General features: G+C 44.2%; 1 pseudogene; it reads left to right on the top strand.

Moving 5' to 3' along the window:
* The first annotated feature begins 5,155 nt into the window (after positions 1-5,155).
* Positions 5,156-7,869, top strand: LOC115170652 (RNA-binding protein FUS-like; annotated as a pseudogene).
* Positions 7,870-13,551: the final 5,682 nt, after the last annotated feature.

The raw sequence follows: 13,551 nt of genomic DNA, 5'->3' as shown, positions 1-13,551 counted from the left end.
TTTTCAGTTCTTCCCACAAGTTTTCGATGGGATTGAGGTCAAGGCTTTGTGATGGCCACTCCAATACCTTGACTTTGTTGTCCTAAAGCCATTTTGCCACAACTTTGGAAGTATGCTTGGGGTCATTGTCCATTTGGAAGACCCATTTGCGACCAAGCTATAACTTCCTGACTGATGTCTTGAGATGTTGCTTCAATATATCCACATCATTTTCCTACCTTATGATGCCATCTATATTGTGAAGTGCACCAGTCCCTCCTGCAGCAAAGCTCCCCCACAACATGATGCTGCCACACCCGTGTTGCACGGTTGGGATGGTGTTCTTCGGTTTGCAAGCCTCCACCCTTTTTCCTCCAAACATAACAATCGTCATTATGGCCAATCAGTTTTATTTTTGTTTTATTAGACCAGAGGATATTTCTCCAAAAAGTTCGATCTTTGTCCCCATGTGCAGTTGCAAACCGTAGTCTGACTTTTTGAGGGGGGTTTTGGAGCAGTGGCTTCTTCCTTGCTGAGCGGCCTTTCAGGTTATGTCGACATAGGACTCGTTTTACTGTGGATATAGATACTTTTGTACCTGTTTCCTCCAGCATCTTCACAAGGTCCTTTGCTGTTGTTCTGGGATTGATTTGCACTTTTCGCCTCAAAGTACATTCATCTCTAGGAGACAGAACGCGTCTCCTTCCTGAGCGGTATGATGCCTTCGTGCTCCCATGGTGTTTATACTTGCGTACTATTGTTTGTACAGATGAACGTGGTACCTTCAGGCGTTTGAAAATTGCTCCCAAGGATGAACCAGACTTGTGGAGGTCTACAATTTTTTTCCTGTTGTCTTGGCTGATTTATTTTGATTTTCCCATGATGTCAAGCAAAGAGGCACTGAGTTTGAAGGTAGGCCTTGAAATACATCCACAGGTACACCTCCAGTTGACTCAAATTATGTAAATTAGCCTATCAGAAGCTTCTCAAGCAATGACATAATTTTCGGGAATTTTCCAAGCTGTTTAAAGGCACAGTCTACTTAGTGTATGTAAACTTCTGACCCACTGGAATTGTGATACAGTGAATTATAAGTTAAATAATCTGTCTGTAAACATTGTTGGAAAAATGTATGTGTCATGCACACAGTAGATGTCCTAACCGACATGCCAAAACTATAGTTTGTTAACAAGAAATTTGTGGAGTGGTTGAAAAACGAGTTTTAATGACACCAACCTAAGTGTATGTAAACTTCCAACTTCAACTGTATGCTAGCAACCTAGAGCCCACACACGGAGTTAACTAAATTATGCGAACAAGGGTTCATGAAGTAGCTATGGGTGCCTTCATAAATTCAATCACCCATTTAAAGATTTTGCTACTTTTTTTGTTAAAATTGCAGCTACAATGAACCAACCCACTCCTCCAACTAATACCGCTGGTCCAAGCCAAAAGACAAGTCCAAAGCCCCTTCACGCTGGCAGCTAGTGGGAGGATGACTAAGGAGAGGGTGAATGAGTGCCACCTAGCCGTGACCAAGTTTATAGTGAGAGGCCTACACCCCTTTGAAACAGTGGAGTCCAAGGGCTTAAGGTAACAGTCTGTCAGTATATATTGAGTTGTATTAATTTTTAGGATATAGTAGTATAAATGTGTTGTATGTTAGTCCCATCACTCCACAATACAATACACAACAACACAATAATTCAATAATGATAATTCAACACCCGAAAACATTTTTTTTTACTGTAGGGAGATGAGCAAGTCACTCAACCCCAAATATAAAGCATTACATGGGCTTGCTCCTACCTATCTTTCCGATTTGGTCCTGCCGTACATACCTACACGTACGCTACGGTCACAAGACGCAGGCCTCCTAATTGTCCCTAGAATTTCTAAGCAAACGGCTGGAGGTAGGGCTTTCTCCTATAGAGCTCCATTTTTATGGAATGGTCTGCCTACCCATGTGAGAGACGCAGACTCAGTCTCAACCTTTAAGTCTTTACTGAAGACTTATCTCTTCAGTAGGTCCTATGATTAAGTATAGTCTGGCCCAGGAGTGTGAAGGTGAACGGAAAGGCTGGAGCAACGAACCGCCCTTGCTGTCTCTGCCTTGTCAGTTCCCCTCTTCCCACTGGGATTCTCTGCCTCTAACCCTTTTACAGGGGCTGAGTCACTGACTTACTGGTGTTCTTCCATGCCGTCCATGGGAGGGGTGCGTCACTTGAGTAGGTTGAGCCACTGACGTGGTCTTCCTGTCTGGGTTGGCGCCCCCCCCTTGGGTTGTGCCGTGGCGGAGATCTTTGTGGGCTATACTCGGCCTTGTCTTCGGACGGTAAGTTGGTGGTTGTAGATATCCCTCTAGTGGTGTGGGGGCTGTGCTTTGGCAAAGTGGGTGGGGTTATATCCTGCCTGTTTGGCCCTGTCCGGGGGTATCATCGGATGGGGCCACAGTGTCTTCTGATCCCTCCTGTCTCAGCCTCCAGTATTTATGCTGCAGTAGTTTATGTGTCGGGGGCTAGGGTCAGTCTGTTACATCTGGAGTATTCTCTTGTCTTATCCGGTGTCCTGTGTGAATGTAAATATGCTCTCTCTAATTCTCTCTTTCTCTCTTTCTTTCTTTCTCTCGGAGGACCTGAGCCCTAGGACCATGCCTCAGGACTACCTGGCATGATGACTCCTTGCTGTCCCCAGTCCACCTGGCCATGCTGCTGCTCCAGTTTCAACTGTTCTGCCTGCGGCTACGGAACCCTGACCTGTTCACCGGACGTGCTTGTTGCACCCTCGACAACTACTATGATTATTATTATTTGACCATGCTGGTCATTTACGAACATTTTAACATCTTGACCATGTTCTGTTATAATATCCACCCGGCACAGCCAGAAGAGGACTGGCCACCCCTCATAGCCTGGTTCCTCTCTAGGTTTCTTCCTAGGTTTTTGGCCTTTCTCAGGAGTTTTTCCTAGGGAGTTTTTCCCAGCCACTGTGCTTCTTTCACATGCATTGCTTGCTGTTTGGGGTTTTAGGCTGGGTTTCTGTACAGCACTTTGAGATTTCAGCTGATGTACGAAGGGCTATATAAATAAATTTGATTTGATTTGATTTGAAATATACCCCTCCCACCAGGAGTTACCTCAGTGACACATTAGTTCCTACCTGGTGTGGTGTAGAAAAGGCCAATGTGATCACTGAGTTGAAGGACGTGCCAAAGCTGGCCATCACATCAGACGGGTGGACCAGGCTCTGTCAGGACCACTATCTCACTGTTACAGTGCACTACACAAGCCAGGGCCGTGTAAAACAGAAGGTCCTCCACACCAGGGCAGTGCACAAATCGCAAACTGGCGAAGTAGTGGCAGAGGAGATCTCAGACATTCTGGAAGAGTTTTAGATAGAGCCGAGCAAGATTATAGCTGTGACTGTTGATAATGCTGGCAATATGGATGTTGCCATCAAGAGGTCTACACATTCTAAAAATAGGATGCTTTGCGCACACATTGAATCTGGCAGTGCAGAAAATCTACAAAATGACTTCCATTGATAAATGGAAAAATCCAAATCCAAGCAGTGGTCATGTGGTTCAAGAGATCCTCGATGTCCAAAGCAGCAGTTCCTTGGCAAGACGCCAGTTCAATCTATTATAGTATTATTTAAACATTTCCACATTTAACAATTTAATTCAATATTGAAGTGTGCGGTAATTAAATGCATGTTCTTTTTTGTTGTTGTTTCAGGTCTTCCGCAACATTCACTCATCCTTGATGTCAAGGCCAGATGGAACTCGCTCTATCTAATGATAGAGAGATTCATGGAGCAGTATCCAGCGATCCAAGCTGTAGCCTTGGACCACGACTGTGAAAAGCAATGACCAAGGACAACCTGGACCGTCTGAAGGACGAGGACTTCCGTAAGACTGAGGAGTTTGTCCAGCTCATGAGAATCCTCTATACATCCACACTGTGTGTGTCATGTGAAAAGAATGCCACCTGTGGACAGATCATACCCATCTTCCAAAAACTGGAAGAGCACTTTACTGTGAAGCATGAAGATACGTTTGTGGCAACCATCAAAGAGAAGGTCGTTTGTTTTACATTTCCATCATCACAAAATTAGAGTCTATAATAGTGATTTGTTCAAAACATTGCTGTTTCTTTTGCTGTAAGTAATTGTTTATTTTACATTTTAGAAAATAAATGGTAATTCTTTTCTTAACATGTTTCATTTTTTGTTGCTGTAAAAAATAACAAAAAGAACCGATAAGAATACCGTTAAAGTACTGGATCGATAAGCAGTACCGGTAAGAGTAGTAATACTGTTAAAATCTTAATGATACCACAACCAGTTACAAAACAGCACATGATGACACACAGGAATGGCAGGCTATTGCAGAGCCTGGCTACCTGATTATGCTGAAGTCACTCAGCCACTCTCTGATCTCATTCACGGCCACAAGATGGCGATGAATGATAAGATAAAGTGGACACCAGAAGGACTGCAGGCACTGGACAAATTGAAACAGTTGCGTACCTCTTCTCCTTGTTTGGGATTGCCAGATTTCATCTGTTTGTTTGCTAGAAAAATGGTTTCATGTCATCTGTCCTCACTCAGGACCATGGTGTGAAGCAACAGCTTGTTGCTTGCTATTCTAAAAGACTTGACAGTGTGATAAGAGGGTTGGTATGTTGCCTCAGGGCTGTAGCGGCTGCTACAGAAGCAGTGTTAGCTTGTGCTAACATTGTTGCAATATGCTCATTAACCGTTCAACTTCCTCATGCTGTCCATGCTCTTATTTCACGGCACGAACCACCCATCTCACTCCAGCATGGCTCCTGCATTATCAGAATGTGTTGTTGACAACGTCTCATGTGACTCTTAAACGTTGTACTGTTCTTATCCCTGCTACTCTTTTGCTAACTTACGATGATGGGGAACCACACGCTCTGATGTGCCTTTACTGAATGCTGACCTGGAGCTGTTTGTTGATGGCTCAACCCCCAAAAGTCACCACAGGGCATTGGTGGCCTACGCAGTCACTACTGCTGTAGATACTTTAGAGAGTGCAAAACTGCCATCATATCTGTCAGCTCAGGCTGCAGAATTGTTTGCACTGACTAGGGCGCACTGACTATTCTAGCTAAGGATAAAACTGTTACCATTTATACTGATAGCAGATATGCGTTTTGGTTGGTGCATGATTTTGGATCATTGTGGCAGCATCGTGGGTTCCTTACTTCATCTGGTAAGATGATTTCACATTCTAAACTGATTGCAAACCTGTTGGAAGCCATTCTCTTGTTGGAACCTGTTGGAAGTCTACATTCATTTCTGTCTGCAAGTGTCAAGCTTACACTAATGCATCTGACCCTGTCTCTAAAGAGAATGCTATGGCTGATATGGCTGCAAAAGCAGCTGCCATGGTTTCACTTCCTGTTTCTGCTGCTTATGTTTATGTTTTCATTGCAGGATGTTTCTGATCTGCAATCAGGTGCACGGCCTGCCTACCTATTTATTCATGTATTGATTGAACTCCCTTAACACCTCCCTCCATTGAATTATACCTGACACACCCATCACTGCCCTGACTTTGGTGCATGGGTGGCATCTTTTCCTGAGGCTTTGCTGTAGATTACTAACATGCTATGTTTTGAGTGGTAGGCCATTGTGTTTACCTATGCAATGCTTACATTAATGCATTTTCTTTCTGTATCTTAATGTAGCTTTTTTTGTCAATCCATCTCTCGTTTTCTACTCGTTCTCTCCCTCAATCCCCCCATCTCACTCTCTCTCACCCTCTCCCACTTTCTCTCTGTCACACTCTCCATCCCTACCTCCCTTTTTCTCCATCTGTCAGATCAATAAGAAGACTGGTCTGCCCATGATCAACTTGTATACAGACAGAGAGACAGGGAAGCTGAAGGTCGAGGCCACCGTGTCCTTTGACGACCCCCCTTCTGCCAAAGCCGCCATCGACTGGTTTGATGGTGAGGGGATTACCTGTGGAGAAACTGCTGTTTTAAAAAAATAGATGAGTGAAACTTTAAGCGTAGTCTCTGATTGTTTTATTTTTCTTATGGGTTTGTTTACTCTTTTAGTCACCGAAGAGAATAGGTATAGTCACTGATTTTCACTTGTTGCCCTTCATGTTTGTGTTTTGTAAATATGATATAATATTTTATTGTTTTCTCCGTTGCAGGGAAGGACTTCAAAGGGAACCCCATCGAGGTGTCCTTTGCGACCCGCAGGGCGGACTTCGGATTAGGCCGGGGTGGCGGCGGTAGCGGCATAAGAGACGGACGAGGAGGTGAGGCAGAGTTTGGTGGTGGAGTAGGTCATTATAGGGTTGGGTCAATTCCACTTCATTTCAGTCCACGTAGGATATGGATTGAGGATTTTCCTATTCATTCATTAGAATTTCACAATTCATTAATTAGAATTTCACAATTAATTTCCTAAATTGGGAACTGTTCCAGCAAATCTGCTTGCTCTTCACAATCGCTAGCGAGGATTAATACCGTTTCTAAATGTTAAAACAGAGTGGCGGGATTGTTGTTCATTGACCCAGCTGTGGTCCGTAACTTAATTTGAGAATTCAAGGGTTGGGTATAACCCCCTTAGGTTCTCGAGAGCTAAGTATTATAGTGCCTGTCCTGTATTTTCTAACCCCCTGTACCCTCTGTCTCTGTAGGGCCGATGGGTCGTGGCTGGTTTGGAGGTGGTAGAAGTGGTGGTGGTTTCTCTGGCGACAATGGTGGCCGTGGCAATGGAGGATAGCAGAGAGCTGGAGGCTGGAAGTGTTCCAACCCATAAGTCGGGGCTGAGGAGTGTGTGGACTGGAAGTGTTCCAACCCGTAAGTCAGGGCTGAGGTGTGTGTGGACTGGAAGTGTTCCAACCCGTAAGTCGGGGCTGAGGTGTGTGTGTGGACTGGAAGTGTTCCAACCCGTATGTCAGGGCTGAGGTGTGTGTGGACTTAGAAGTGTTCCAACCCGTAAGTCGGGGCTGAGGTGTGTGTGTGGACTGGAAGTGTTCCAACCCGTAAGTCGGGGCTGAGGTGTGTGTGGACTGGAAGTGTTCCAACCCGTAAGTCGGTGCTGAGGTGTGTGTATATTTTGGGGAGGAGGATGGGGGTGAGCTGCTAGTTATGATGGTGTGTGTCTGAGATTCTCTGTCTCTTTCCTTTCAGGGTGTGTGGGAACCTAAACTTTTCGTGGAGGAACGAGTGTAACCAGTGCAAGTCCTCCAAACCAGAGGGGGCTGGAGGTGGCATGTCTCCTATGGATGGAGGCGGTAAGGCTGAAACCAACGTTCTGCACTGGCTTTTAGACTTTAGCCTAACGTTTTAGTCTCTAGTCTAGCGTTTTAGCCTTTAGGCCAGCATTTTAGCCTTTAGGCCAGCATTTTAACCTTGTGTTTTAGCCTTTTTAGCTCAGTGGCTGACTACTGCTCAGGGGCAGCTTTGTTGCTAACTCGACTGATACATGCTCACACAAAGGGAGCAGCTTAATGGCTATCGAAAGTCTGTGTACAGATAATTATTTGATTATGTGCTAACAAAGAGTAATGGATGAGGTGTAGCCTGCCTTTTATAGCAGGCCATGTTAGCCTAGTGCCTGAGGGCACAATTAAACTGGATGTAGCCCGTAGCTCTGTGTTAACTAGGTTTAATGACATTTTCACCCTTTTTTTTGTCCCTCTCTGTGTCTCTCTCCCTCTGTATTTTTGTCTGACTGTCAGGATGTTTCGGTGGAGACAGAGGGGGTTGTGCGGGTTTTGACCGTAAGGGATGCCGGGGCCGAGGGGGTGACATAGGTGGGTTCAGAGGCGGAGGCGATCGGGGTGGATTTGGACCAGGCAAGATGGTGGGCGTTTCCTGTACTCCCACGCTATGACTTATTAATATACACTATATATTCAAAAGTATGTGGATACCCTTTCAAATTAGTGGAGTTGTCTATTTCTGCTACACCGTTTCTGACAGGTGTATAAGATCGAGCACACAGCAATGCAATCTCCACAGATCAACATTGGCAGTAGAATGCCCTTAATGAAGAGCTCAGTGACTTTCAACGTGGCACCGTCATAGGATGCCACCTTTCCAACAAGTCAGTTCGTCAAATTTCTGCCCTGCTAGAGCTACCCCGGTCCACTGTAAATGCTGTTATTGGGAAGTGGAAACGTGTAGGAGCAACAACGGCTCAGCTGTGAAGTGGTAGGCCACACAAGCTCACAGAATGGGACCGCCAAGTGCTGAAGCGCGTAGCGCGTAAAAATAATCTGTCCTCGGTTGTAACACTCGCTACCGAGTTCCAAACTACCTCTGGAAGCAACGTCAGGCCAATAACTGTTTGTCGGGAGCTTCATGAAATGGGTTTCCATGGCCGAGCAGCCGTTCACTTTACAGTTGGCTCTATACATTGAGGCAGGTAGCGTTCTCCTGGCATCCGCCGGATGGGATGAATTGGAACGCCGACTGCGAGCCTGGCATAATCGCCCAACATCAGTGCCCAACCTGACTGCTCTTGTGGCTGAATGAAAGCAAGTCCCCCGCAGCAATTTTCCAACATGAAGTGAAAAGCCTTCCCCAGAATAGTGGAGGCTGTTATAGCAGTAAAGGGGACCAACTCCATATTAATACCCATGATTTTGGAATGAGATTTTCGACAAGCAGGTGTCCACATACTTTATGTATTTGCATATGTCATGACTGTCCTGATCAGGTCAGGGTACAGGAGACCACCACCCTACAGATTATCTCCCAAACCCCCAACAGAGGAGGAGAGATCTAGGGGTCTGAAGATGTGGGGGTTTATGACACCTCATGCCCATAATAAACCTTAGGCCACAGAGAAATTCCTCTGTCCTAACAATGGAGAACTGGCCTCAGAACATTAAACATGCAATAAAGGAACTTTGGAACAATGGTTTCCGTCAGCCACAATGGTGGTCATGACGAGAGGTGGAATATTAAAATGTATGTAACTTTTGTATTGTTTTTAAAGGTTAAGAGATGACGTTATTATGAAAACATTGTACCTTTAAGAGTTTTCCCAGTATATGCCTGATGTTTATACATTGTACGTTGTGTGGAAAATATCCAAATCAAACAGAATGTTTTGGTAAAGATGAAATGTGAAGTTAGTGTCTAAAATTGGATTTTAGTCAAATCTAGGCCTTGCCCCTTTACTTGGTCCGCCCAGAGAATTGCCCTAAAGGCGGTTACACCCACTTCTGACCCGAGGGTATAAGACAGGAGAGTGAAGAATTAACATATCAGACTAATTGACCCCAAGCTGCAGCGAAGGTCTAACAAAGTCAACGAACCCCAAAACGAAACACAAGGTTGAAGACAAAGAAATCTTTTCTACACGAGCTACGGACAAGTAGCTGTGTCTAAGCGGGTGAATTCAAGCCGAACCACCCAGCCTCCACTCTCCATTAAATCGTGGTATCGACACCGTTCGAGTCCGAAGCTGTGAGCTCTGAGCTACAGAGCTGTCTGTCCTCAGAAGACCACTTTCAGATCAAGGGTGAGGGATCAGACCACTTAGCCAAGAAGGACACTGACATCGTGAGGACAACCAGAGAGTTGCGCGACGGAGAAGTGCGTCATTGAGAAGCCTAAACGACCCACGCGGAGCTTCCCACCTAAGACCTCCAACACGTAATTACATCATTATATTCTGACCCATAAGAGCGGCAGTTTGGGGCAAGGCTAGGTTTAAATAAGCATAGCTGACAAATGAACACAAATGTATATTTCTCTTGTGTGCTTCCTTTGTTTCTCTCTTTTTTAAATCCCCATTTTGGGTAACACGCGCCATAGTGTGTTGGCCCGTTATACTAAGTCCTAATCAATAGCTAGACTGTGTTTTGTGTATGTGTATTTTTATCATCATTTTAGCTTGCTAGTAAATAAATAATCAACTAAGATTGGTGTGGTAAACTCATTGGTGAAGCCCGGGTCCGTGCAGATTCCCGGATTATGCGACGTTCAGAATGAGACTGTAGAGGAAATTGATTAATTTAGCGACTGTTGTAAAATCGATATTCTGATATCCTTTGAGTTAATTTGGGAAATAGAAACTGAATCAAAATAATGTTCCCATGGTGCCCCAGGTTAATGAGTTAATAATTGCTTGATTCATTGCTTAATTCATTTAATCACGCAATTATAAACCGTTAATCATTCGATGAGCAACAGTCGTCACATTAACTAATACAACGTCACGACATATGGCGCCCCCTGTGAGGAGTCTAAGATAGGACTAGGCCGCACTGTTGTGTTATTCCATATCAATTGTGTAGCAATATATATACATTCCATTAATAGCTATAGGCATGACTAGTGCGGGAGAGAAGTGTGTGTGTGTCGTTCCATTTCACCCAGATACTGGTCGGGAGAGAACAACCCCTGTTGTATATCTGACCAAAGCCAGTGTGAAGGGGGGTCTACTGAATGCTACGAGCTAGGACATATGTACCAGCCGATGTAGGCATTCTGAGAAATAATACTAGTTGGGCCTAACGTAGTGTTATTTCTGTCGATCGCTTTCAGGAGTGATCTGACTCGGTCATAAGTAATTCCTAGAGCAGAGGACATATGAGCCAGCCATTACGGAAATTAGAGTAGATCTATTCGTTTGACCGAAGCGAAGTTATTATCTCTCTACCTCTCGCGTTTGGTAACGGGAAGAGGTTAAGGGTTGAACGTGAGACGTCACCAAGTAAACCTGTTCCCTTGTTGGAGGGAACATCCCTTGTGCGGCGAGGGGGAAACCCCGCGCAAGGAAAGCTAAGCATTGCGCCAGATGCTAAGCTAACAAAGGGGAGCAGACATTTTTGTTTTCCTCTTTGTTCATAGTGAATTCCCGCGTTAGGCGGGAATCCTGTGAGATCTCAGCATGGGCTATCCGTAACCTCTGGCGAAGAATCGCCAGTCATTTTTTGTGAAATAAGTCAGGTTACGCTGTAGGATATCAAACCAGTCTTAACTGATTAGATATCATTGTCTTGTTCAATTTTATACATACATAAAATTGATACACTACCTTTCCAGGTTGGTTATGGGAATAATACACACACGAATGTGCCATAACCAATGAGACATGGTTAAACTGTTCCACGTTAACTTAGATATAGCAACTATTTCAGGTTAATTAAAGCTAATTCCTTTAGCCTATACGGGGTTGACTAATCATTCAAATTGATTAATAGGTTAAAGCTGTTTTACCAGCTTAATGGTGTTTAGGTAGACTTTTTAACAGTATTGTAAAATTCTATTTTCACTGGTACCCTGTCGATTTTAGCTTGTGTTAACAGTGACCTCTGGTGGTGAAGAATCACCAGTAATTATTTTTAATAATTCAGGTTATGCTGTACGATATCTAACCAGTCTCAACTGATTGGATATCATTGTCTCGTTCAATTTAATATACATTAAATTGCTACACTACCTGTCCAGGTTGGTTATTGGAATAATATGCAAACTAATGTGTTCTAACCAATGAGACATAGTTAAACTTTTCAATGTTAACTTAGATATAGCAATTACTTCAGGTTAATTAAAGCTAATTCCTTTAGCCTATACGGGGTTGACTAATCCTCCAAATTGATTAATAGATTAAAGCTGTTTTACCAGCTTAATGGTGTTTAGGTAGACTTTTTAACAGTATTGTAAAATTCTATTTTCACTGGTACCCTGTCGATTTTAGCTTGTGTTAACAGTGACCTCTGGTGGTGAAGAATCACCAGTAATTATTTTTTTAATAATTCAGGTTATGCTGTACGATATCTAACCAGTCTCAACTGATTGGATATCATTGTCTCGTTCAATTTAATATACATTCAATTGCTACACTACCTGTCCAGGTTGGTTATTGGAATAATACGCAAACTAATGTGTTCTAACCAATGAGACATAGTTAAACTTTTCAACGTTAACTTAGAGATAGCAACTTTTTCAGGTGAATTAAAATTAAAATTCCCAAATAGCCTATACAGGTTAGATTTATCATTAAAATCGATTTAATCAATTAAACCTGTTTTGGCAAGTTCAGTAATAACCAACTCACATTACTGACCCAGTCTTGATGATTCATTGACGTTTACAAACTGAGTTAAATCGTGTTTGCAGCCTCCAACTAAAAACCCCAAACATTACGTAAATTGAAATAACTGACAATCATAATAATGAGCAATCCATCAGATGGGTTTCCACCCATTTCCCCTCTAATCAGTGGACCTTCACCCACGGAAAGATTGATCGCGGACCTCAGCAACGATGCAAATCCTAACTATGCCGAGGAGCTGAAAATGTTAGATTTCAATGCCATAAGCGAGAAAAATGCAGACATTGCGACAGACGCTCTTCAAAATAGACCATCAGGCCTTGTGAAGGTTCTCTCCAGTTTAGCCCTCAACTATGCCCACCAGCAGAGATGGACAGTGCACCAGTACCTCAGTGCCCAGCAGAGGCACGAGCAGGAAGCTGGGGAGTTCAAGGTACAGGTGGAGAGAACCAGGGAGCTGGCATCGAAAGCCGAAAAAGATAAGCTACTGCTAGCCGAGGAACTATGTGTGAGAACAGATAAATTGGAAGATCTGTCTAACACTTATAACAAAGATCGCGAACAAACTCTTGACCAAGTCCGTATTCTAAAAGAACAACTCGGTTTAGCCAAAACTAAATACGATGAAGTCCACGCGAAACTAGATGAATCGGACGAGCTAGCTAGAAAACGGGGCGAGCAAATTGATGCCCTGCAAGCGGTTGTGAATGAAACCACTCAAAGCAATAATGCTCTATTCCAAAAGCTGCAGACCAAAGACGATCAGTTAATGAACACAATGACCAAGTTGGAGGACAAAACAGCAGAACTCATTGAAGTCGCTGATTGAATGAAGGATGAGAAATACCAGGTGAGAAAGTTGGAAAATGAGACCTCTAAACAAAAGGAGGACATCGCATCACTGGATCTCTCACTCCACACTCGCGACCTCTCCCTGCAAACCATGACAGATAAGTATGAGGCCGAGCGAAGCAAGGGCGACACCTACGTGTCGAAAATAAACACCCTCAACTCCCAGGTGGACTCTGCGAAGCAGCATAACACCACCCTTAGGTATCATCTGGAGGAACTCCAGAACAGTCACGCGCTATCGCGGGACAACCAAACCAAGCAACCTAGCTCACATCTGGAGCTAAGAGAACGAGGGAACGTAGATGACAGGAGATTTCAGCCTCTTTCTCTTGGCCATTCGGCCCACAGTGAATTGGGCCTCCTCGCCAACACAACCACAGCTTGACTTTTCCTCTTGGCCTCTCGGCCCACAATTCTCCACGGGAGAGTGCAGATGCTCCCCGCGCACTTGGCGGGGATCGCCTTGACAAAATCGTCAAAAACTTCCGCCTCTTCGACCCCGTTCCGGGAAAGCCAAACGACACTGAGACATTCTTAGCAGACATAGAGGACGCCTTGGATGGCTACCCAAACGCTACGAATGCAGACAGGCTCTATCTTTTGAAGCGAACGTCCAACAGACACGTGACAAGGTTCATCCGTCTACAAGAG

Source organism: Salmo trutta, chromosome 32 (genome assembly GCF_901001165.1).
Source record: "Salmo trutta chromosome 32, fSalTru1.1, whole genome shotgun sequence".
Lineage (NCBI taxonomy): Eukaryota > Metazoa > Chordata > Actinopteri > Salmoniformes > Salmonidae > Salmo > Salmo trutta.
This window is presented reverse-complemented; position numbering and strand designations above follow the sequence as displayed.